Genomic DNA, 26,105 nt, shown 5'->3' with positions numbered 1-26,105 from the left:
CAATGAGCTGCCTGCCATGGGTCCAATCCTGACACTGTGGTGCGACCAGTATCAGTGTCATGTTGCTCGCTCTGCATTTGCTCAGTACTCTGTGCATCAGTGGTATCGGGGGAAAGGCGTAGGCAAATGTCCTTGACCAATCTATCCATAGGGCATTCCCTAGTGATCCTTCCTCGGGCTGCCTGGATGCGAAGTTTTGGCATTTTGCATTCTGGCGTGTGGCAAACAGGTCCACCGATGGAGTTCCCCACCTGTCGAATAGGCGCCTTGTCTCCTGAGCATTGAGCTCCCACTCGTGGGATGCCGATGTCTGCCTGCTGAGCCAGTCTGCTTGTATGTTGTCCTTCCCTGGCAGGTGTATGGCTAGCAGGTCTATCTTGAGAGGGATGGCCCATCTCCATATCTCCTGCGCCAGCGTTGAAAGCGGGGCTGACTGTGTGCCCCCCTGCTTGTTGATGTAGAACATCGCAGTGGTATTGTCTGTTTGTATCAACACCTTGTGTTTGTACAGTCTTGTTTGAAAGGCTTTCAGTGCAAGGAAGATTGTCTTCAATTCTAAGTAATTGATGTGCTTTGTCGCATCTGTTGGTGTCCACAGACCCCTCACCTTGAGCTCCTCCATGTGAGCGCCCCATCCCTTCAGGGATGCGTCTGTGGTGATGGTCACTGTTGGCTTTGGGGGCGTTAGAGGCTTTCCCCTTGCTATGTTCTCCATGGTCCACCATGTCATCTCCTTCTGCACTGCGTGCGTTACAACCACTAGATCCTCCCAACTGCCTGTAGCTTGTGACCATTGCTCCTGTAGCCATTCTTGAATGGGTCTCATGTGGAGTCGTACATTCGGTACCAGGTGGATGCATGATGCCATCATCCCCATGATCTTGCTCGCAGTCCTCACTGTCCGAGCTTGTCCCTTCCGGTAGAGGCGAGTTTCCTTCACCAGCGCCCTCGCCCTCTTCTCGCTGGGGAACACCTTGCCCTGTAAGGTGTTGATCTGTGCTCCCAGGAAGATCTTCACTTGTTCTGGCTCCATTGATGATTTCTTCCAATGGATGGAGAACCCCAGGCTTATGAGCGTGCTTGTCACTGTATGTGCGTGCAGCTTGCATTTCTGGTATGAGTTTGCTTTCACCAGCCAGTCGTCCAGGTAAGGGTATACGTGTATCCCCTGCCTTCTTAGGTGCGCTGCGACTGCTGCGAGGCACTTTGTGAAAACTCTTGGTGCTGATTTTAGACCGAAGGCCAGTGTCGTGAACTGGTAGTGGCTTTCTCCGACGGTGAACCTGAGCATGTGCTTGTGCTTTCTGTTCATTGGAATGTGCAGGTATGCGTCTTTGAGGTCTATTGTGACCATGAAGTCCCCGATCTGCAATTGTGGGAGCACCTCTTGCAGGGAGGTCATTTTGAATTTTTGCATTCTTATGAATTTGTTCATGAACCGTAAATCGAGAATGGGTCTCATTGTTTCGTCTACTTTTGGTACCAGGAAGTACGTTGAGTATACTCCTGTGTTTCTTTCCTTGAAGGGTACCCGTTCTATGGCCTGCTTCTGCAGGAGTTCTTTTGCTTCTTCCTGAAGGCACTGCAGCTGCTTGCTTGCTAGTGGCTTTCTTTTTGGTTTTCTGCTTGTTGGCCTCCCCTCCAACTCTATGCAGTATCCGAATTGGATAATGTTGAGGATCCATTTGTCTGATGTGATTTCTCTCCAGTCTTGGAGGTGGAATCTTAATCTTCCTCCCACTGGTGTCATGTGGTAGTAGGTGTCTAGTTTGTCTTGACCCATCTGTACGTGCTGCCCCCTGGGGTCTTTTTTGTGGGCGGGCACACAGATTTTTTTGAAGTCACTTGGAGGTGGGCTGCTGCCCCCCTCTTCTATTTTGTCCCCGTCCATTTCTCCCTCGAAAGGACTGGCCTCTTTGTTGGTACTGCCAGGACTGCTTCTGATGACCCTGCTGAGTCTGCGAGTCTGCCTGGTGCGTTTGCTGGAAAGCCTGGTGTGATGTACCTGGCTGGTTTCCGCCTCTCCCGCCGGGCCTCGGTGACGGGGTGCCCCTCTTGTTCCCTCTGAACTGCAATGCTCCCATGGATCTTGCTGTTTCGTTATCTTTCTTCAGTTGGCTGAGCGTTTCATCAACTGTTGATCCGAAAAGCGTGCTGCCGTTGAACGGTGTGTTCAGGATGCTGTGTTGCACCTCCGGTTTGAAACTGGATATCCTGAGCCAGGCGTGCCTCCTTTCCGTGACGCCCATCATCATGAGCCTGCTGGCGGTGTCTGCCCCATCCAGGGCCGTCTTAAGGCAAGAGTTTGCCGCGTTTTTTCCCTCTTCAACCAGCTTTTCGGCTTTCTGTCTGGCATCCTGGGGCAAGTCCTTCACCAAGTGCCCCAGTCCCTCCATGATTTGGTACATGTGCCTGTTTATCAGGGCGTTGGAATTAGCCATGCGCCAGTGGGTCGCGGCATTCCGTTCGATCCTTCTGCCCACCAGATCCATCCTTTTGCTCTCCTTATCCGGTGGTGGGCCCGAGGTAGTGGGTACGTTAGCCCTCCTCCTTGCTGTGGCCGTGATAATGGAGTCTGCGGAGACCGTGCCCTGAATGTAGGCCGGGTCCTTAGTGGCATGCTTGTACTTCTTCTCAGTTCTGGGAGTTACTGCCTTGCATGTTGCGGGCTCCCTGAAAGCTTACTTCCCCTGAGCCAAGACGCTCTCGAGCATTGGAAGGAACTGGCTCCTCGTTTGTGTTGGGAGCAATGTTTCTAGAAGAAAGTCTGCTTTCTGCTTCTCTTCGTCGAGCTTGAGCTTGAAAGCTGCTGCGGCAGCCTGTATCACCGAGTTGTAGGCCCCGATGTCGTCCGGCGGCGAGGGCCTCGAGGGGTAAGTGTCGACCACCTCCTCGGGGCTGTCGGTGTCGACATCTATGTAATCTACCTCCTGTAGGTCAGAGGGTGTCGAGTCTGCGTCTGTCCTGCTTTCTTCCTCCCCATAGTTGTAACTATCGTAGGGATTCTCGTACTCCTCCTGGTCGTCGATCACCTCGACGTCCTGGTCTTGTTCCTCGACGACTTCGGCGATCTCTTCCTCCTCCTCGACTGCCTCCACCACCGGTGGCTTGGTCTTGTGAGGGATCGTGAAGGCCTTCATCTTTGCATCGAAATCTTTCTTCCGCTGCATGATGTTCTCCATTTCGGCCTCGAGGCGCCTTCTCTTCTTCTCCATCTCTGCCGCGTGTTCCGCGTCGGATGGGTCGGCCGTTCTTTTCGGCGGATGGTTCGTCGCCGTACCTTTCGGCGTCGAAGTTTTCGACGTCGGACCGGATCTTGGGTCTCTGGTCGTCGTCGTCGATCGATCCTTTTCGGGGACGATTTTCGACGTTTTCTGCTGATCAGCAGCCCTCGGCGCCGGGGACTCCTTCTCGGAGGATCCGCTGGGCCTGGGAGTAGTCGCGGACGCCACCTTTTTTGGCGTCGGCGCTTTCGGGGTCTTGCCCTCGATTTTTCTAGACTCAGAGTCTCTCGGGTTCTTGGGGGCCGAAGAGTCTCCTACCTTGTCAGAAGTCTTCGTGTAATCGGTCTCTACGACCGTGTAGCTGTCGTCTTCGGCGGCAGTGTTGTCTTCTTCCTCGGAGGACATCCCCAGCTCGTAGAGTGACGGAGTCGGGGCCTTCCCCTGCAGGGTGGCGTGTGCTACCCTCTGCCTCTCTCTCACACGAAGGGTCTTCGGGGCGAAGGCGGAACAGGCGTTGCAGTCTCCGCTTTCGTGGTCCACCGGTAGGCAAAGGTTGCATACCGGGTGCTGGTCCTTCTGCGCGTACTTGTGGTGGCAGTTACGGCAGAACTTGAACGGCGTGTTGTCCATCATCGAGCGTCCAGGGCCTCTCTGGTCGCGTGTTCGTCGACGGTCGTCGATGATCTCGATGAAAAACGCCTTCTCCTCGCCGGCTTTTCGTCGATGAAGTCCCCTGTAGTCTTCAGATGACTTCTCCTCGTCTTTTCTGTATTTTCTTTCTTCTTTCTCCAAAAATGTCTGGAGCCCAAACGGGAACGATCCAGACCCGACCGCGGAAAAAAAGAATCTGAAGATGGCGCCCAAGAGTGGGAGCTTCCGCAGGAAGCATGCCGACGTCACCGGAAATACACCCAAAGGGGTGTGACGCCGACGCCCACCTGGGCTACAAAAAAAAAACAAAAAAAAAAAAACCAAAGAAAAGACTACGAATCCGGACCCAACCACAAGACCGCGGAATAATGCACAGCATAGTGAATCCAGAAAGATTCACGCTGCAAAACTAATATATTTTCCGAACGTGAGTTAAGAAGTACATCCGAACCCAATGGCGGTAATAAACAAGCTGAGCATGGAGAGGATGCCCATGCGCACTGTAGTCCAGGGGAGGAGCTACCCATCTCGTGATACTTCGAAGACTCTTCCAGGACAACAATGTGCAATCATCCGGACCCAACACTAGGCGGCGATCTATGCATAGATATAAATTCAGCAGCCCACATGCCTCGAACACTTTAGTATATCTGGAAGGGTCAGTTTTAGTACATAGACCGCATATGTGGGCTACTTGCCGTGACAATTTTGCACACAGCCTGTGACATCAGAAATCTTACAAACTAATCATTTTCATTCCTCCACAGATAAAGCATTATACACAGCTTTTCCAGGACATTGAACTATAAACAAGATCAGATGAGCAGCACCAAGGGCTACACCAAATATTTTATGTAATGATTAGACTTGATTCCACATTCTTACTATTACTGCTACTACTCCTTCAGTTCACTACACAAAGATCTTATCGTAAAGATATGCTTCACATTTTTTGCCGACTGGGCCAGGGAGGCCATGAGATAAATGTGAGAGACTGAGATGAGGGCAGTGAAAAGACAGAATGGCAATGGGTGATTAAAGGTGAAGTGAGAGGTTGAATGGGGAGAGTTCGAAAGTTGTAAAAAGGTAAGAGTGAGAGGGGGATCCGGGGTTAGGAGAGGAGAGAGGGATAGAAGGGAAGGGGTGAGAGGAAAGTGGCACGGGTAAACTGCTTAACTCTGCACAAAACCACCAGGGTTTTAAGGGACCCCTGCTTCTCCCGGCCAGGGCCAGGTGAGCTTCTAATTTCGCAGCACGTATTCCTGCGGAGTGGAAGGTCATTCACAAAGATTAAACAGACATCTTCCTGATGTTAATTGATGTATTTTGGTTATAAATGAGTACTCATGGGGTGAAATCTTTCCTCAATGTTACTGTGTGTAAAAAATGTCAAAATAATGAAGCAATGCTATCCTAAAATACGAGGCATCACATATCATTTACATTTTCTTCTCACACAATTTAGTCAAGCCTGTCGTGTAATTTGGTCCTCACCGCTTCATAATTCCAGTAGCCCGGTCTACAGGTTTAGAAAGTTTTGTAAGGAGGGGGTCCTTACGCCTCAAAATGTAGACAGGGGGGGTCTCGGCATCCAAAAGTTTGAAGACCTCTGCCCTACACTAACACACGTCTATCCACCTCACCGAACCCTCCAACACACAGGCCAAAATTCGTTACGGAGACAGAGTCCACCACTCTGATGTCCGACACCCACACTACTCGCCTACCCAACACTACCGAAGCTACCTATGCACCCCCAGTAAACACTGAACACCCCTTAACCACACCAACAGATGCCCTTTTGGAAAACACCCTCTCGCGCATCACTAACATTCACGGCACCACAACCTTGCCAAACACCGTCACTCATAGTAAGCACTTCCCTCATGCTAGACCACCTCCCTTACTTCAGTTGTTAGAACATATTAAGACACCCCACTTAGAGGACATAGAGGACATGTGGCCCTCCGTTAACACCCTGGCCCCAAGTATACTCCCTAAACCCACATCCCAGCAATCCACTCCCACATCCACAACTCTACCCACACCCTCATCCCAGGGTGTGGGTAGAACTCTACCCACACCCTCATTCCAGCCATCCACCCCCACAGCCCACCTAACACACACATTCACACCTGCAGCACCCCTACCTTCCCCACACACAGTTGCCCCAAACCACACACCAGGCCAGTCCTCAGCGCCTGCATCTACACCCATAACACAGACCCATTCCCCACTCGTAGCCACCCCACAGTCCACCCAACCCTCACATTCTCACCCGCAGCACCCCTCCCATCCCCATTCACACATACAACAAACTGCACACCAGGCCAGACCTCACTGCATGCATCCACACCCTTAACACAGCCACATACCTCACGCCCGCCTGCACAAAACTCCAGACTTGACGAGATCATGATCTTATTAAATCAAATCAAATAAGAACTCCAAGCACTGAACAATCGTTTCTCGGGACAATCATGGGGATTTAGAGCAACAAGACACCTCAAAGCTAGCTGGCCCAGGAGCCAACTAACAACTAACACGAATCTCTATGGTCCCAGGGGGTCCCCACCTACAATAACTCATCCCGGCCAATTAGAAGCACCAATCCGCTCTCAGAGAGCGATTTACTCTCCATGGTGAGCTCATATGACCCCGCTCCCATGAAGCCACCCACTCCCGCATCATCGTTGATTCCTACTATCCCCCCAACCCTCATAGGACCATTAAACCAAACACTAGAGGCGTCACAAACAACAACCTTAGAAGAATCCCTATCACTCAGGAACCTCCCTCAACCATCAGCACGCCCAAACTCAAATGTATACTCCTAATCGGCCGCTAGACATGCAGCGGACATAGCTGACCTCATCCTCACACATGAACCAGATCTGATAATGCTGAAACCTGGCTAAAGGAATCCTCCACACCAATCATTGACATTTTAGTACCACCCAATTACAACATCATCAGACTAGACCGAGACAGAGCCGATAAGTCGGGGGAGGTATCGCCTGCATACATCGTAGTAATATCTCAGTAAACAGAGCCATTTGCCCAACATTCCTGTCATGCAAATACATGTACCTTGACATCAATAGCAAGGGCAAACCTGTCTGTTCTCTGCACATCATCTGTTACCCACCATGGTATCTTTAAACACGGGCGACAAAATACTCAAATATTCCTCGGATGATCTTAACGATGCAGCAGTGAACAGTCTCAAGAATTTCCTAGTTGACCTAGACCTAACGCAATTCTGCAACATCCCAACACACAACAAAGGTTCGATCCTGGACTTAATATTCTCTAAAACAGACTCCATTCAGCTAGAGTCGATCCAACCCTGCGATTGGTCAGACCATCACATCATAACCTTCACCATTAAGAAAACGGTGAAACTGAACTCAGCTCAATCCACAAGACCAAAAGTGTGGAAAAGAGACCTGAAAAAACTCAACCCTAACACCATGCCTTCCTCCTGTTACAACCTACTGTTGCCCCCCGCAGGATCTTCCAAAGTACATGATCTCACCAACCACTACCTCTCAGCCATGACATCGATAATAAATGAGGTAGCACCTCTTCAACTAAAAAGAGTCTCTGTAAAAGATTCTAAACCTTGGTACAATGGTATACTCAACGAGGAGAGGCGTTCGCTCAACTTCAGAACGTGCCTGGAGATCAATACCATCCGCCAACCACCTCAAGATTCTCAGGACAAAGAGAAACGCTTATTACCGAAAGATCAAGCGCACCAAAGGAGACTTTTTCAGCCAACAACTTGACCAGGCAAGAAATCGTCCCAAAAAACTCTTTGAACTGATCAAAATCTAATCTAAGGAGGCACCTCAACGTCCACAAGATATAGATGCCCGCAGCCAAACTGTGAAGAATTCTCCACCCTCTTCACGTTGAAGACCGATACCATCAAGAACGACCTCGTAAATGATCTAACCTTATATGCGAGACCGCAGACACAAACCCTTCCAGCACTCCTAACCGCACCATGCCAACTCACATCAAAGCACAACCTAAAAAACGTTGCAGACTGGTCATCATTTACCTCCTACTCCGAAGATGCCGTAGGCAAAATACTCAGTGCACTGAACCCCGCCATCCACTTCTCTGACCCGCTTCCGGCAAACGCAGTCAAAGACCTTACTCCACTGCTTCTACCTCTCTGGTCCAAGATCATAAACAGTTCACTTCAACACGGTTGCATCCCAGATACCCTCAAAGTAGGCCAGGTATCACCCATTCTAAAGAAGCCCACGGCAGACACCACGGACCTAAACAACTATCGCCCTATCTCCAATATCCCTACCTTATCCAAGCTTCGGGAAAAATGTGTGCATCTACAGCCGACGAAGCATTTTGATCACTTTGACCTCCTTAACAAACACTAATCAGGTTTCCGTGCAGGCCATAGCACGGAATCAGCCATGACACATGATTGATGATGCGCTGGAAATACTTGATCAAAATGGATCCTGTTTACTCATCCTACTAGACTTCTCCTCGGCCTTTGATAGTGTCAAGCATGAGAACCTGTTAGACCTCCTGAAACACAGAATGGGTCTATGTGGGGCAGTGCTAAGTTGGTTTACTTAATTTCTCCAAAACCGGACACAATAATTCAAAGTCAATAACACCCTGCCCAAGCCCATCCCAGTATCTTTGGGAGTCCCGCAAGGGTCCGCACTATCCCCAACATTGCTTAACCTCTTTTCGGAACCTCTCACCGAAATATTACAAACCTCTAACGTGCAATATCACATGTATGCAGACGACACACAACTAACTATACCTCAAGATCCACACCCTAGAGGACGTCAAACTACTTAATACAGCGCTTAGGAATACCCAAACTTGGCTGGCAGAAAATCATCTCAAACTGAATGCCCTAAAGACTGAATTCCTTCTAATAGCTCCACCGGCCCAAATTCCCAAAATGCAAGAATGGATCAAACATATTGCGGCGTTCAACCTAGCATCGTGGACTCAGCAAAGTCACTAGGAATAACTTTAGACAGTGACCTCAACATGCAAAAACATATCAGCAGTGCTACAAAGGGAGCAAACTTCCAGTTAAACACACTGAGGAAACTGAAACACTTCCTACCACACAATTACTTCAAGCAAGCAGTACAGGCTCTGGTAATACCCAGAGTGGAATACGGATGTGTCTCTCTCTGCGGCCTACCCAAAGAATCAACTGCACCACTTAGAGCTTTAATCAATGCAGCAGCATGACTCATAACTGGGTCTAAACATAGCTCCCACATCTCCCCGGACCTACAATCCCTGAACTGGTTACCCCTGGAGGCGAGAATTCAGCTAAAATTGCGTGCATGACGCACAGAGCCATGCATCACAAGACACCCAGCTACTTGGCACAGAAACTGACGATCTCGGGTAGGATCAGATCCTCAAGAAATGCACAAAAATTACTACTGAAACCACAAAAATTCAATAGGAAAAAAACTTATAACAGATCCTTCTCTGGGATGGCGCCCAGAATTGGAATGCCTTACCCCCAGAAACCAAACTTAACCCGTCCACTACCTCTTTTAAAAAGGAAGTAAAATCCATCCTCATGGCCAAATTCACAGGAGTAGGGTCTATTGAAACCCTGTGACGAGATGCACAAGCGCTCCCAACCACAAGACAGACTTGATGTTGCATCTTACTATACTGTTTTTACAATAAGCTTGGTACATATGTTTGGATTTGCTCTTATTTACTGATTGTATAGCGCTCTGATATCTGCCAGGATCTTGTTCCAGCTCTATAAAACTTTCAAAATAAACCACCATTACGCACTCCACAGCACCATAATGGCTTTACTGAAATCTGAGATGTTTAATATCAAACTTCTCAGTAAATTAAACCCACACTGATGCCAGTGTGGGATTTAATGAAAAATGCATTCAGAGATTCCCCCTGAAAAACGCCCTAACTCTAGTGTCCTGGCTGAGTTGCTTCTCACCAGCTGCCAACAGCAGACATGTTCCTGGAGCCCTGAGTGGAGAGCCTGCCGCTCTCTGGGTCCTGAAACAAAGAACATCCTGGATTGAGGTGCCAAGCCTCCTTCCCCAGGATGGGCAGGGTCCATGAAGGGAAAGCTTGCCGCCTTTGTAAGCTGCCCCAGCCATTTGCTGCTCCCAGCAACTGGCCCCCACCGGTTCTCACCCAACTTTGGGTGGGAGACTCAGCGGGAAAACCAAGTTAGGAGGAGAGGTGTGCCCAACTTTACCAACCCCACCCCTCAGGTGGGTGAGGCAAGGTGAAGCACAACTCTCAGTCCTCGCCATATTAAAGATTGCGTGACCCAGCTAACCAGAGTGAGGCTTATGCCCCCCTCCCACTGGAGGGTGGCATAATAGGTGGTGCACCCACCTCAAGGAAGGAACCCATTGGTCCCAACACTTACCTACCTGAAACACCCCTAAATTTAGTATTTAGGGGCAGCCCTGAAACTTGCCTCCTCAGACAAGAAGATACAAGAAGAAGAAGGACCGAAGAAGCCGTACTGAAGGAAGAAGAGGAGGACACTAACTGTCTTAGTACACTCCTACTGCCCAGTCCTGACTTCGACCTGCTCCAGCAGAATCCCAGTGTGTCCTGCTGCCAGCAGCCCCACAGAACCTGGAGGATCTGCCCTGCCTTCCCAAACCAGACTTTGTCTCTCATGAGCACTGGATTTGCTTGCCAACAGACTCTGGCTCCGGCCAAATCCGCGAGTCTGCACCACTCGGCACCCGACGCCCACGGCCCGAGTTTGAGTGGCCCAACACCACGAGGTCGTCTCCCCAGTGATCCTGGACTGGAATCATGGTGATCCCTGACCTACCTCAAGTCTCCAAGTGTTTGTGCCGACCGGAGAAGCCCCATTGAAAACAACAGGGCACTCCCATGCCAAAATAGCACCCGGCTGCCCCTGTGGGTTTACCTTGTGTGCTAAATCGGATCCTCCTTTGCCCTGAGCTTAAGTCCAGGGGCTTTGCTTCCCCAACCTTGTGGCCTGCTTGTGAGCAGCCATCAACCGGAGGCCCCCTATCACCCATTGGATAACATTGGGCCTCAGCACTCTGCACCCGGTCACCATATTGCCGCTGAGGGTTCTTTGAGAGTGCATCCTTGACTCTGGGGGAACCCTTGTTCTGACACCAGAAACCCAACTCTCAAAACAAAGTACTTACCTTGAAATCAATAACTTAAATTTCCTCCCATAGGATTGCATTGACTGCTTTTCTGTAAAAAGTGTGGAGTTGGGAATTCTATGAAAAAGCATTCAAATGTGTTGTGATAACAAATTGCATTATTTATATTTATCCAGGAAATGTCCCAGCGTGGAATCTAGGTATACCACATATAGTAAGAAAAGTAATCTGAAAAATAACTAAAACCGTTAGCCCAAAAGTAACTGTAAAGCAATTACAATAGTAACTGAAAAGTAATGTTTACTGCTGACTTACCTGTAAACAAACCAATTGCATTCGACTACATATCAACTGTGTTCAACAGCATTATTCTTGCAAAGTATTATTTCACTCACCTGCACCAGGCCTGGCTTGGTTCTAGAAATAAAATACAACTAAATAATAATTTTTATACAAACAAATTCGTCTGTGTTTAGTCTTGGAGTGTGAGACATCATTTTCTTGCCTGAGTGTGTACAATAAATGCTTAACACTACCTTCCTGCTCGCCCACACTACCACAAATAGAGAGTAATGTATTATCTACTTTTACCTCTGCCTACCTTTGGGGATCCACTGGACTCTGTACACACTATACCTTACTTTGGTACAGTATATACAGAGCCAGCTTCCTACACACAGACAGTGGAGAAGAGGACCACAGGTGTCCTTAAGTCCCTGAGCATCGCAAACCTTGAAACCCCCTGTTGGTTCACTCTGACTGGCCTTCTAGCCAGAGCCTGCGGTCCCTTTCCGCAGTGACCGATCTCCATTGAAATACATTGGGCTCCAGATGCAGTTTTGCACTCTGCACCCATCCGTCCCCATGGCACCGGTGATGTACTGCTGGTGCTGCCTTGGACAATCGCTATACTTGCTCTTCCTTCCATAGGCTAACATTGCATAACTAAGAAATTGCACTGTGTCCACTTTTTAAAGTGAAAAGAATTTATATTTAAAAACTTACTTACCTGACTGATTTTTCTACGATGCCTAAACATATATAAAGATACTTGCTATATTTATAAATTGTGTGTGGATCTCCTTCTTGGGTTGTGTTGTCATTTATTAATCATTGTGGTATTTGCAAATGTCTTGCACTCCTCTGTATTAAGCCTAAGGCTGCTTGACCACACTACCTCCTAACAGAGCACTTTGAGATTGCCCCTGTCTACTCATAAGGGAATCCGTGGACTCTTTAAACGGTATATCAGATTTCTGAAATAAAACAAAGAGCCAGCTTCCTACACGAGGCAAGACATCAGTAGTTTTAACAGTTCAGTACAGCAATCTAATCTGGAATCTTATTAAAAGGCCTGGGACCTTCCTACAGAATGGGAGGAGGGCGGGGTTGCTGAAGAATCTGAAGAAAGATCGTTACAGAAGGTAAGTAGCTTTTACTACTGATGGAAACGTCTACCTGTAGATCCCTTGGCTCTGTATAGATTTCAAAGAAGTACTTTCACTATACTAATTCAGCCCTTATCCTTTATGGGTTCCAGAGCAGGGGGCTACTTGCCGAAAAATTGCTTTGATGCCTTTTCAGGGGTAGTAAGTGCTAAATAAATGCAATTACAATACAATACTTGCCCCTGAAGGAGGTCTGAAGAGGAAATCATGAAGAGCAGAGCAAACAAACTGGCCATCAGGAGAATGTTTGTTGAAAACGTGAAGCAAAGCCTATGTCGCTGCACTGCAGATGTTTACCACCTGAACATTTCTGCCAAAGGCTATGAGATATTGGCCTGGTGGCATGGGTAAAGATTCCCTCGGGCAGCGCTTTCGTTGCAAGTGCACAGCATGCATAGTAGAATCCAATGGGATACATTTTTTTGAACCGCCTGGCCTTTTTTGCTGTATGTATACCCTATAAAGAGCTTCTAGTCAGGCCTGATCCCTTTCAAGTGGTCAATAAAGGACTGCACGCCTGGGTCCAGCCTTTGCAAACATTACTCCAACTTTGATGGATGGGGATAAAAAGTGGATAGGGTGAAAGACTGACTGAAATGGAAGGGAGTCATCAATCACCTTTGGTAGGAAAGCTGCTTTCGTTTCAAGACAAGCTTGTCCCTGAGGAAGCATGTAAGTGGCAGATGAATGCTTGGGTCTACAACTGGCTGCAGCATTTCGCAAAGTCACAGCAACCAGTAAAATTGTTTTAAATTTTAGCAACTGCAACAAACTATTATGAAGGATCTCAAATGGAGCACATGATCAAAAGGAAAGAACAAGGTTCAAGTTCCTTTGGGGCATGATGAAAGGATTTGAGAGAAACAAAGTTTTCAGTCCCTATAGAAACCACACAACCACCAGCATCTTGAAAAGGGAAGGTTGACCCGAAAGGCAAAACAAGGCAGAGAGTCAACAAAACCCCTTGACCATACTCAGTACACAACCTTGCTGGGACGAGGATAAAATGACCTGCAAAATGTCCACAAAACGGGCCTTAAAGGGGTTTGCCTGGCGTTCAAGTGGTGTGCCTGGCGTTCAAGTGATGTACCTGGCATTTAGTGACATGCATCACCTTGAATTAAAATACTTCGTGGGCAGGCGATGAGCTCACAGGATAATGTAAACCACCTCCTGTGGCAGCTGGGAAAAAAACCGGGTGTCCTCACTTATACTCCAAACATGAAGTTGTAGGTTCAAGAGATTGGGATGCAGAACCTGCGCCTCCAAAAAGGAGAGTAGCAGTTTTCCCTGAGAGAAAGACAGAGCAGAGGACACAAGGAGCGATGCAGGAGGTCAGTGTAGCTCATCTTTCTCGGCCAGTCAGGCCCAATTTGGTCCGGTCTTGGTGAATCTTTCCCAGAACCAGAGGAACCAAGGGCATGGCAGGAAACATGTAGTGAAATGGAAAGTTCCACTTCAACTGAACTGTATCCCTGAAGGATCCCTGTAGCAGATACTGGAGGGCACATAACACTGTACAACGGTCATTGTCATGAGTGGCAAAGAGATCCACCTAAGACGTGCCACACTGAACGAAAATGTCCTGAACCACCTTAGGAGGGAAATGCCACTTGTGGTTGTCAAGAAGATGCTGATTCAGGCTGTCAGCCCGTGTGTTTGATGAGCTAGCCAGATGGATGGTCACCTAATCAAAGCTCATGTTGGTGTACCCACATCCAGATGCATAGGAACTTCTAGACAGAGATGGTGAGATCCCACTCCCCCTTGACTGACGTACCACATCGCGGTATTATCTGTCAATATTTGGTTGTATTAGTTATAGAAGGAGGAGAGAAAGACTGAGTGCCAGCAAAATTACCCTTAGTTTGAACATGTTAATGCGCATATCCTGTTCATCAGGAAACCAGAGGCCTCTGATCTCCAGTTCCTCTAGCTTCAGTCCCCAATCGAAAGTGGAGGTGTAGGTCACAACTGTGGCCAGGGGTGGACAGAAGGAATGCAACTGAGTCCGTTTCTTCACTGTCAAACACGAAATGAAGTCCGTTGTAGTGTCCTTGGAGACCACAATGGACTACTCTGGATTTCCCTAGTGTTGAAACCACTGCTTGTGGCGGCACCACTGGAGTCACCAGTGAGATCTGGAGGGCGCTCTTGAGCCAATGTGTATGAGTGACCAGCAGCATATATAGGAAGCGAACAGACTCAGTATTTGAAGATCTGTCAGGACTGGACTCCCACCAGCAGTACATGTTCCTTTTAGAATGAAGTACAGCGCCTTCCCTGGTGGTGATGGGAAGGATGAGGTGGAGGAGGAAAAGGCAGGCTGGGACAGAAGGCCTCGGAATTTGCAGTCCTGCACAATTGGGTCATGCTTGTTTTGCTAGCCTGGCTGGTGTTGCTTGCTATGGAAGACCCTAGAAAATCCTGTAAAACTCTGAACGAGACCAAAGTTTTTGGAGGATCTGATTGTAGCTCTTCCAGTCTTAACTCTCTCAGAGTCAGCATCCGCCTGATCTCTGGTTGAGTGCATCCAGAGACATCCAAGGGTGATGGCACATCGCCACTGATCACCTTCTGGTAATGGAGTCCGAAAAATTCTACACTGCCTTGATTATATGCTTGGAAGCATCCAGACACTACACTGAAATGATCATGAAGATGGTCATGCATGTTGGGCAACACCATGGGAGCAATGTCCCACCAAGCATCAATGTATTGTCCTAATCGGCATATGACATTGAGAAAACGCGGTGCCTAACTGCCAGAGGATTATACTTTTTTGCCTACCCCTCCCAATTTATTTGAGTCTTTATGCAGTGGATGGGTAGGGAATGAACCGGGGGTCAACTTGGTCCTAGAGGAGGCTTGTACAACCAAACTGTCAGGGTGTGGGTGTATAGAGATGAACGCAGGATCCCTGGGAGCTTGTCTGTAGTGCCTCGCCACTGATCAGCACCACTGAATGTATTGATGTCAGAACCAGATTTGATAATGCTGGCGGAACATCTTGTGGTTCAATCTTCACAAGTTCTGGTTCTGAGGAGGAATAAGAAGCGTGTGGATGGGGCCTTCTATTGGATCTGGAAAATACCATGGAAGAAATGCAAAGAGCTTCTTGTGCTTTTTAAGGTCTCACCTACCAGACAGTGCAAGCTGTTTGTTAGTGAAAAGACCTAATGTCAGTTTACAGTGGGTTTCGAGCCCATCCACAGCTTACCATTGGTTGTCTTTAATGTCACTATTTTACATGCTTTTTATTTGTCACATTGTGAGAGCTTTGCTTCCCCTTCTTGCGTTTGTCCCTCACCTGGAGCATTGACGCATTACTTGTGTCCTTCCACTGCTTTGCTTTTGAAGCACAGCTTTTTCTTTTTGGCTATTCACTCTATCAAAATGCCTGTGTTCTCCAGCTATTTCCCCCTCATGTACTTCTCCCCCCTAGGCTGAACTTCATGTTGTTCTGTCACCTGTCTGCTTCTCTCCTGCCCCTTCCATGTTGCACTCGCTTTCATGTACTTCTCCCCTACCTTGCTTTCTCACCTGTGTGCATCTCAATCACCCACTCCACGTTGCTTCTGCTCACACCACTACATTGTTTTCGTCCCCCCGACATGTTGCTTTCCATCAGCCACATCCTCTGTGTTGTTCCCCCAACCCACGCACTCCATATTGTTCCCCCGACAGTGCCCTCACCAGCATCCTTTGTGATGATTCCCCAATGCATCCTTTGTGAGACCTCATCTCATCCATGTCCTTATTGATGCTTCCACCCACCGGCACCCTCTAGGTTCCTCCCCACAATTGAAAAAAACCACCTTTTTTCAGGGATGCTGTGGAGCATGGCTAAAAACCACGGGCCAAGCCAGTAGGTCTCAAAGATGAGACCTATTTACCTTTCCCATATTTGTACCTGTTGTACCTGGAGGATCTGGATGAAGAGGAGAAGCGGGAGACATACCAGGATCTGGTTCTCGATCTGGACTGGTGCCTACTATGGTGGTCATCCCTAGACCAGACCATAAACGTTTTGGCCTCCTTTTATCTTTATTGTCTGCAGGGCCACCTGTTGGCAATTATCACAAGACAATAAGTAATGTCTGGAACCAAGACACTGCATATAGTCAGCATATGTGACTGTGATGGACAATTGAACTTCGCAACTCTGGCAGGGTTTAAGGAATATGCTACTTACCAGTATGCATCTGTTCTTGGCATGTAGGGCTGCTGATATTCATATCTGATACAGAAAAGGGGGTGGTGATGAACAGAGTGTCTGAATTAAGCAGACCACTCTTACCCAGTCCAAAGATCAGGGCTTGATCCATCACCGTTATTTATCTCACTGCCCCATCCCAGCTCAGAACCTGGCTATATGCAAATTAGTCTGTCCCTGGCCCAGTGCATCATGGGAACAGGGCAGACCAAACTACCAAGCCAATTCTTCACCAGAAAGGAGACAAGCTACCGGGGACCGGTTTCTGGCATTTCAGCCTCTTCGGCCCGGCTTGCTTGAATCCTGATGGAGCAGTGAGAAAGGGACTCATGTCTGAGTATACCCTGCCACACCTATAGTGGCCAAAAACGATACAGAAAAGGGGGTGGTGATGAACAGAGTGTCTGAATTAATCAGACCACTCTTACCCAGTGCAAAGATCAGGGCTTGATCCATCACCGTTATTTATCTCACTGCCCCATCCCAGCTCAGAACCTGGCTATATGCAAATTAGTCTGTCCCTGGCCCAGTGCATCATGGGAACAGGGCAGACCAAACTACCAAGCCAATTCTTCACCAGAAAGGAGACAAGCTACCGGGGACCGGTTTCTGGCATTTCAGCCTCTTCGGCCCGGCTTGCTTGAATCCTGATGGAGCAGTGAGAAAGGGACTCATGTCTGAGTATACCCTGCCACACCTATAGTGGCCAAAAACGATACAGAAAAGGGGGTGGTGATGAACAGAGTGTCTGAATTAAGCAGACCACTCTTACCCAGTCCAAAGATCAGGGCTTGATCCATCACCGTTATTTATCTCACTGCCCCATCCCAGCTCAGAACCTGGCTATATGCAAATTAGTCTGTCCCTGGCCCAGTGCATCATGGGAACAGGGCAGACCAAACTACCAAGCCAATTCTTCACCAGAAAGGAGACAAGCTACCGGGGACCGGTTTCTGGCATTTCAGCCTCTTCGGCCCGGCTTGCTTGAATCCTGATGGAGCAGTGAGAAAGGGACTCATGTCTGAGTATACCCTGCCACAGACTATTTATCTCACTGCCCCATCCCAGCTCAGAACCTGGCTATATGCAAATTAGTCTGTCCCTGGCCCAGTGCATCATGGGAACAGGGCAGACCAAACTACGGTGATGGATCAAGCCCTGATCTTTGGACTGGGTAAGAGTGGTCTGCTTAATTCAGGCACTCTGTTCATCACCACCCCCTTTTCTGAATCGATATTCATATCTGTGCATAGATCGCCACCTAGTGTTTGGTCCGGATGATTGCACATTGTTGTCCTGGAAGAGTCTTCGAAGTATCACGAGATAGGTGGCTCCTCCCTCGGACTACAGTGCGCCTGGGCATCCTCTCCATCCTCAGATTGTTTTTCGCCATTGTGGCAGAGATGGAGTATGTTACAGTAATAGATGTCCATGCAAGAAAGTAAGAAAGTAATAATGAAGGCTACAGCTGCGACAGGCACCGGGGAGGAGGGTGGGCGATATGAATGTCAGCAGCCCTACATGCCAAGATCAGATGCATACTGGTAAGTAGCATATTCCGTTTGAGGCATGTGGACTGCTGAATTCATATCTGTGCATAGAATGTATAGCAGTCTCTCCCTTAGCGGTGGCTACCTGTGCCAGCTGCAGCAGTCTGAAAAAGAGTTTTTAGAACAGCCTGACCAACAGCTGCTTGCTGTTTAGAATGCACATCCACACAATAGTGTTTTGTGAAAGTATGTATGGTTGACCATGTGGCTGCTCTACATATTTCCTCTATGTGAATGTTTCCTAGGAAAGCCATGGATGCCCCTAGTTTGCGTGTAGAATGTGCTCTTGGGGGAACTGTTAAATAACATATTTTTTTAGATAACATATTTGGATGCACTTAACTATCCATCTGGCTAACCCAGATTTTGAAATGGGGTTGCCTTTGTGTTGTGGTGAGAAGGCAACAAACAATTGTTTAGTCTTTCGAAATTCCTTAGTTCTATCAATGTGGTATAGAAGTGCTCTCTTGACATCTAGGGTGTGTAGAGCCCTTTCAGGTACTGACTGTGGATTTGGAAAGAACACTGGCAGTTCTATTGTTTGATTGATATGAAAATGGGATACCACTTTTGGCATGAATTTAGGGTTTGTTCTAAGAACTACTCTATTTGCATGTATTTGGATGAATGACTCTTGAATAGTTGGGGCATGTAGCTCGCTAACTCTTCTAAGTGAAGTAATTGCTACTAGAAAAGCCACTTTCCATGTTAAAAATTGTAATTCACATCTGCCAGGAAGATGCTCACGGGTCCAACTAAGATAGCGGTGCAAGCATGGTATCGTGCAAATGCTGCAATGGGATGGGAGGATAGATTGACTCGAGCGACTCCGCTTTACGCATCCGAGAGGCTTGGCTCCCTGTGGAAGACGAAAGGCTTTGATAGGTGGGATGTGATTGGTATATGCAGAGTGAATGATGTCTGGGTCAAGGACAGGGTCAAAACTTTTGAGGAGTTGAAAGTGGAATACGAGTTGAGTGATAGGGAGTTTTTCCGTTATGCGCAGGTCCGCTACGCGCTGACCTCGGTTTTTCCGTCGGGTACCACTATCCCGGAGGCATCCCCACTTGAAGATCGGGTACTGGACGGGTACGTCCCCGACAGTACAATTTCGCTGATCTACAAAAAGTTGATAAATAATCGGGTTGACCTATTAGACCGTCTCATAGAGGCCTGGAGCGGCGATGGTCTGAGTTGGACGATGAGGATTGGCAGTCGGCGGTATCTTCACCGAAGGAGGTTGCAATTCCGGCTCGTCTCCGGTTTGTGCAGCTTAAAATCCTCCACCGGATCTATGTGACTGGTCCTCGCCTTATTAGTATGGGATATTCCTCGGACGGGATGTGTAGGCGTGGATGAGGCCTACTGGGCACTTTTCTCCATATACTCTGGGAGTGCCCGGCGGTTGTGTGTTATTGGAACCGAGTGCATGCGGTTATGGAAGAGGTCACGGGTGTTGCGTTGTTGCCTGAAGCTAGGAGATGCTTGTTGAATGTTTGGGAGCCGACGGACTATGATGTGGCTCAGACTCAGTGGGTGACCCTCGGGAATATGATTGCCAAGAGAGATATTGCGCAATTGTGGGGATCTCAGAGGCCGCCCACTGTTCTGGCATGGAAGGAAAACATGGACTGGTGCATGTTTAGAGAGAAGACAACATACGTGGCAGGCCCCGAAAATGGGGGAAAGGCTGGGGCCAGTGGAACTCCTATTGAGGTGAAATATGTACACCCCCCTTCACACACGTCGTGACCACTCCACCTTCCCCCGACCCGACATTCCAACTACTGTTTCAGCTAAAATGCCTCCTGAAGCAATTCCCCTCGCTTTCCCCCATCCGGTATTGTTGATTGTATCAAAGTTGTTTGCTTTCCTTCCTCACAGGACGCTTCGCCATTTGTAATGATTGTATTGCCTTGTTTTTTTTACTGTTTATGTTTTAAAATTTTAATAAATAGAAATATAAAAAAATAATAATTTGTAATTCACACGAATGCAATGGTTCAAATGGTGGTCCCATTAGTCTGGTTAAAACAATGTTTAGGTTCCAGACAGGTGAAGGGGGGTGTTTTGGGGGGATTATTCTTTCGAGTCCCTCTATGAATGCCTTATTCGCAGGTACTCTGAATAGCGAAAGATGCTGTCTGTTCTGAAGATAAGCTGCAATGGCAGCTAAGTGTATTCTTATAGACGAATATGCTAGATTGCAACGATGTAGGTGCAAAAGACAGCAAATTATATTTTGCGTTGAAGCATCTAGTGGGTTTATGTCATTGTTATTGCAGTAAATTACAAAACGCTTCCACTTTGCAGCGTAACAAGCTCTGATTGTAGGTTTTCTTGCCTCTTTGATAATGTTCATACAGTCAGGAAGTAAATTTAGGTACCCAAACTCTAAGATTTCAGGAGCCAGATTGCAAGGTTCAGTTGTTGCGGATCTGGGTGCTGTATGTCTCCATGGCTCTGAGTGAGTAGAGTGGGTGTTAGCCGCAGTCTTTGATGAGGCACCACGGAAAGTTCTAGGAACGTTGCGTACCATGGTTGCCTCGCCCATGTTGGAGCAACCAGGATTAGTGTCGGTGAATGCTGGCGTAGTTTGCGTGCTACTAGCGGTATTAACGGTGCTGGGGGAAAAGCGTACACAAATCTGCCTGACCAGTTCATCCATATCGCATTGCCCTGCGACTGCGGATGTGGAAACCTGGCGGCAAAGTACTGGCATTTTGCGTTTTCTTTTGTGGCGAACAGGTATATCTCTGGTTGTCCCCACTGTTGGAAGTATGGTTGGAGCACTGTGGGATGAATCTCCCACTGGTGCAGCTGTTGGCTGTGTCTGCTGAGCAGATCCGCTACTTGGTTGTCTTTGCCTGGGAGGTGTTCTGCCATGAGAAAAATGTTTCTTTGGATGGCCCACTTCCACATGCTTTGTGCTAGATGTGATAGCTGTGTTCCTGTGTGTGTTCCTCCCTGTTTCTGTATGTAGTACATTGTTGTCATGTTGTCCGTCCGGATCAACACAGCTTTGTTGCATGAATGTACTTTGAACGCTTTCATTGCCAGAAAAATTGCCATCATTTCTAGCAAGTTGATGTGCATTTTCTTTTGTTGTGCTGTCCATAGGCCCTGCACTGTGTACTGAAGGACATGGGCTCCCCATCCTATCAGGGATGCGTCCGTTGTCAACACTATTTGTGGTACAGGCTCTTGGAACAGTCGTCCCTTGCAAAGGTTTTGTGGATTCCACCAATGCAGAGAGTTGTATGCACGACTGGTGACCAACACTAGGTCTTTCAATAGTCCTTGAGCTTGGTTCCACTGCTGTGCTAAGCACTCCTGTAGCGGACGCATTTGTAGTCTGGCATGAGGGACTATGAAGATGCACGAAGCCATCATGCCTATGAGTTGCATAAACACTCGGGCAGAGAGCGAGTGTTGGGGCTTGAACCTTTGGATTAGTAGCTGCATACTGTTTATTCTTGCAGCGTTTGGGTATGCTTTTGCTGTTAGAGTATTTATTGTTGCTCCCAGGTACTGCTGTACATGGGATGGCTGAAGGTGAGATTTTTGGTAGTTCAACGTGAAGCCTAGGCTGTGCAGTAGGTGAATTGTTTTTGACATGTGCTGGCACACTGCTGGGCTGACTTTGCTTGTATTAGCCAGTCGTCCAGGTACGGATAGACATGAATATGTTGTCTCCTTAAATGTGCAGCCACTGTCGCTAGGCATTTTGTGAACACTCTTGGAGCTGTTGTTACACCAAATGGAAGGACTTTGAATTGGTAATGTTGATTTAGTAACGAGAACGTGAGATACTTCCTGTGAGCAGGATGTATCGGGATATGGAAATATGCGTCTTTGAGGTCCAAGGTTGCGAGGAAGTCTCCTTGCTGCAACAGTGGTAACACTTGTTGTAGAGTGAGCATATGAAAATGCTCTGATAACATGTAATGATTTAGGGGCCCGAGGTCCAATATTGGTCTGAGCGACCCGCCTTTCTTGGGGATGAGGAAGTATAGTGAATATACCCCTGTACCTTGATGTTCTAATGGTACTAGTTCCATGGCCCCTTTTTGCAGCATGCTGATGACTTCTTGCTGCAATAAGTTGAGGTGTTCTACAGACATAGGACGTTGTTTTGGAGGTATGTTGGGTGGTGTGGAGGTTAGCTCTAGGCAATAGCCATTCTGGATAATTTGCCTTACCCATTTGTCTGTAGTGATGTTTTGCCAGACTGGTAGGAATTGCTGTAATCGTCCTCCGACTGGTGTTATGTGGTCTGGGGGTAGCGCTAAGGAGTCACTGTTTTGTGTTGGTAGAGGATCTGGTGGTGTTATTCCCTCGTCCTCTGCCTTTGTTGTTATTGCCGCGGTATCCACCTCTATTGTTTTTATTGTAGGTGGTTTGTGTGTTTCCCTTGTAGTTTGTGGTCTGCTGTGATCAGTTGCCTCTTGCAGCACCCCTTTAATTTGAGCGACGAAAGGAGCCTCTATGTTGTTGTGACTGTAGGGCTCCCATAGACTTAGCTGTCTCAGTGTCTTTTTTCATTTTGTCCAGGATTGTATCTACCCCTGGACCAAATAAGTAGTCAAGATTGACTGGCTGGTTTAACAAAGTGGACTGGACTTCATTTTTGAAACCAGAGATACTTAGCCACGCATGTCTCCTGATCATAACACTGGTGTTAATAGACCTGGCAGCAGTGTCTGCTACATCTAAGGCACATTTAATGGAGGCGTTAGTGATTAGCTTTCCCTCCTGTACTAGTTGTTCAGCTTGTTGCTTGTAAAGGTCAGGTAAATGCTGGAGAAGTGTTTCTAAGGTGTCATAGTGTACCCTGTCAGACCTAGCTAACAGGGCTTGCGTGTTAGATATTCTCCATATGTTAGCTGCCTGTGCGGCTACCCTTTTCCCTGATGCCTCGAAGATCTTTGATTCTTTGTCAGGCGGTGGGGCTTCTCCAGTTGTTTGAGAGTTTGCACGTTTACGTGCATTTACTACCAACAAAGAATCCAAAGGCAGTTGTCCCTTAATATATGTAGGGTCTAATTGCGCTGGCCTGTATTTCCTCTCTGTTCTTGGGTTAATGACCTTGCCCTAGTGGTATCTTTAAATATGTCTCCTGCATGTTTAAGTACCCCTTTTAACATTGGCAGTGTCTTAACAGATCTTTCTGATGTGGCAAAAGTGTCAAAGAGGAATTCTTCCTCCACAGGGTCTGCATGCATGTCTACATTGTGATTGTGGGCTGCCCTTTCGATTAGTGAATTAAAAGCAGCTGTGTCCTCTGTAGGAGAAGGCCTAGCAGGGTATGCAGATGTATCAGGAATGGGTTGAGAGTCCCCGGGATGTACTGGGTCAACCCATGGTTGAGTGTTACTGTCTTGGTCAGTGTCTACTGGGTAGTTGTATTCCTGATCATAATCCTCATCCACCTCTTCATCGGAGTGTGTGGGTGTATATGAGTATGGGTTAGGCCTAGTTGGCTGAATAGGCTCAAATAGAATAGGTGAAGTAGAACAGTCCCTTTTCTTTTTGAGTGGTATAGTATAAGTTTATTTCTCAGTCTCTGGTCTGATCTTCCTTTTGTAGAGAGTGAGTTTCCCAGAGTTAGGGTCAATGTAAAGTTTTGACTGCTCAACTGATTCAGGGTCTGGATGTAAGACTTCCTGATCAGCAGTTCTGGGTGTTTTTGCCAATGTCTTGTTTCGTTTGCTTCGGTTCGATGCCGGTTTTTGGGTCGACCGCCTTTGTTTTCGAGGAAGGTGGGAGGCCAAACTTAATCGGTCCGATGTCCTTCTGTGGTACTACAGTTTGTTTCGGTAGTGCCTGTTTCTTCGGAGCCGAAGTTTTTTCCGTTTGGACAGTTTTTTTTCTCGTTTCGATTATGGCTTTGTGTCCTTGTGTTGATTTTGGAACCCGTGATTTCGGATCGACGCCCTTTTGTTTGGGTTCGATGGCCTTTTTCGGGTCGATTTTCTTTGGCTCGACTGTTTTGTTTTGCAGAGCCATTGCTTTGTCGCCTTTTTGTTTTGGTTCGATGACCTTCTTCGGATCGAGTCCCTTTTTTGTGATGGTGGCTCTCGACGCCGATGTTTTCGGTTCGACAACCTTTTTTCTCAGAGTAGATATAGGGGCGCTGGTTTTCGGCTCGACGACCCTTGTAGTCGACTCCGATGGATCGACATAGTTTGGCCCGAAGACCGTATTGTCGATGAGTTTCTTCGGTCTCAACTCCGATGGATCGACTTAGTGTGGTCCGAAGACTGTGCTGTGGATCAGTTTCGGTTTCGTTTTTGGTTGTACCACTTTTGGTTTCGATATTACCAATTTTGGAGTACTTTGATCCGATGGCTCTTTTATAATATTCTTAGCCGAGCTGTATTGCGGGGCTATAGAATGTCTTTCGAGATCTTGGCTAAGGCCTTGTGGCGATGCCTCGACCTGAGCCTGTGGAACCATGGAGGTATAGGTATGGGGCGCCGTACTCACGGTTGGCCCCGTTTCATCACTGGAGTCGTCCTCTACGGCTCCGATCCCTTGTTCGTCGTCCCCTACCTCGACGATGTCTTCTTCCTTGTCGATGTAGTAGTCTGAGTCATGCTCCGAACCTTGATCCGACTGTTATTCATATTCTCCGGCTTCGACAAGATCTTCTTCGTCGTCGAAGATATTTTCTGGCTCTGGCGCCTGTCTCTGCATGGTTAGTCTAGCGGCCCGTCGAGTCCGAAGTGTCTTTTTGGAACGAAATTGGGCACAGGCTAGGCAGTCGGATTCATTATGTTCTGGAGATAAACACTTGTTACATACAGGGTGTTTATCGATATGTGGGTATTTAGAGTTACAAAGAGGGCATCTTTTAAATGGGCTCCGTTTCATCGACGACTGGTCGCGTGGCGCCGAGAAGGCCCGCGGCCCGATTCGACGTCCCAAGTTGAATAAAGTTTGTAAATAAGCTGTCGGCACAGATTCGAGACAATACCGACGATACCGAAGGCTTTTTGGCCTCTAGAAAGTGTAGTTTCTATTCCGAACTTCGAGTAAAGGAAAATACATCCGAACCCAATGGCGGAAAAAAACAATCTGAGGATGGAGAGGATGCCCATGCGCACTGTAGTCCGAGGGAGGAGCCACCTATCTCGTGATACTTCGAAGACTCTTCCAGTACAACAATGTGCAATCATCCGGACCCAACACTAGGCGGCGATCTATGCACAGATATGAATTCAGCAGCCCACAGGCCTCGAACATCTAAGTTTTCTTTGGTGGGAGTACATCCCTAAAGCACTGTTTAGCAAATGGGTAAGAGAGTAGAAAAATCACCTCCGAAACAGAGGGGAAACGTTCTGGCCCTGCGTCAAAAGATGACAAAAAACAAAGCTGGAGTCAGGCTGCCACGGTGGGTCTAATTTGGCTTCAGTGATGTCACCAGGACTCCACTTTCAGTGTCACATAGCCAGCACCCTCTATCAGCACTGGAGATCTATGTAAGAGGTTTCCTGATCCAGTCTGGTGCTCCAGACATTCAGAGGTGAGGAATCTGCAGGAAAAAGTAGCAATTTCTGAGCAGATGACAATCCAAGTGTGTATGGGGCTAGTAATAGTTTAGCTAGGGTCAAGGCATCCCGCTTGTCAGAAGTGATGTGATATGGTGCTAGCTTCACCAAATGAAACCAAAACAAACAAAATGGTCCACTGAAAGTAGGTAGGCAGTACCTTTCTGGGGACGGAAATGCTCCAAGTCCCTATGGTTTAAAATGGAATTTGAGGCATAAGGTAAAAGCATGGTGGTTCTCAAAGTTTATTTCATGTTTAATAGGCAATAATGCTAATAATTTGAAAGAGATTCA

The 26,105-nt window shown here is 47.7% G+C and overlaps 1 protein-coding gene across 1 annotated transcript in view; it reads right to left on the bottom strand.

The window, feature by feature from the left end:
- The window catches only part of GNL2 (G protein nucleolar 2), a 295,764-nt gene that overhangs the window by 101,597 nt on the left and 168,062 nt on the right, over window positions 1-26,105 (bottom strand). The gene's annotated exons all lie outside the window — the stretch shown is intronic.

The sequence above is a fragment of the Lissotriton helveticus genome, chromosome 3_1 (assembly GCF_964261635.1).
Source record: "Lissotriton helveticus chromosome 3_1, aLisHel1.1, whole genome shotgun sequence".
NCBI lineage: Eukaryota > Metazoa > Chordata > Amphibia > Caudata > Salamandridae > Lissotriton > Lissotriton helveticus.
Note: the sequence above shows the minus strand (reverse complement) of the source record. Positions and strands in the feature narration are given on the sequence as shown.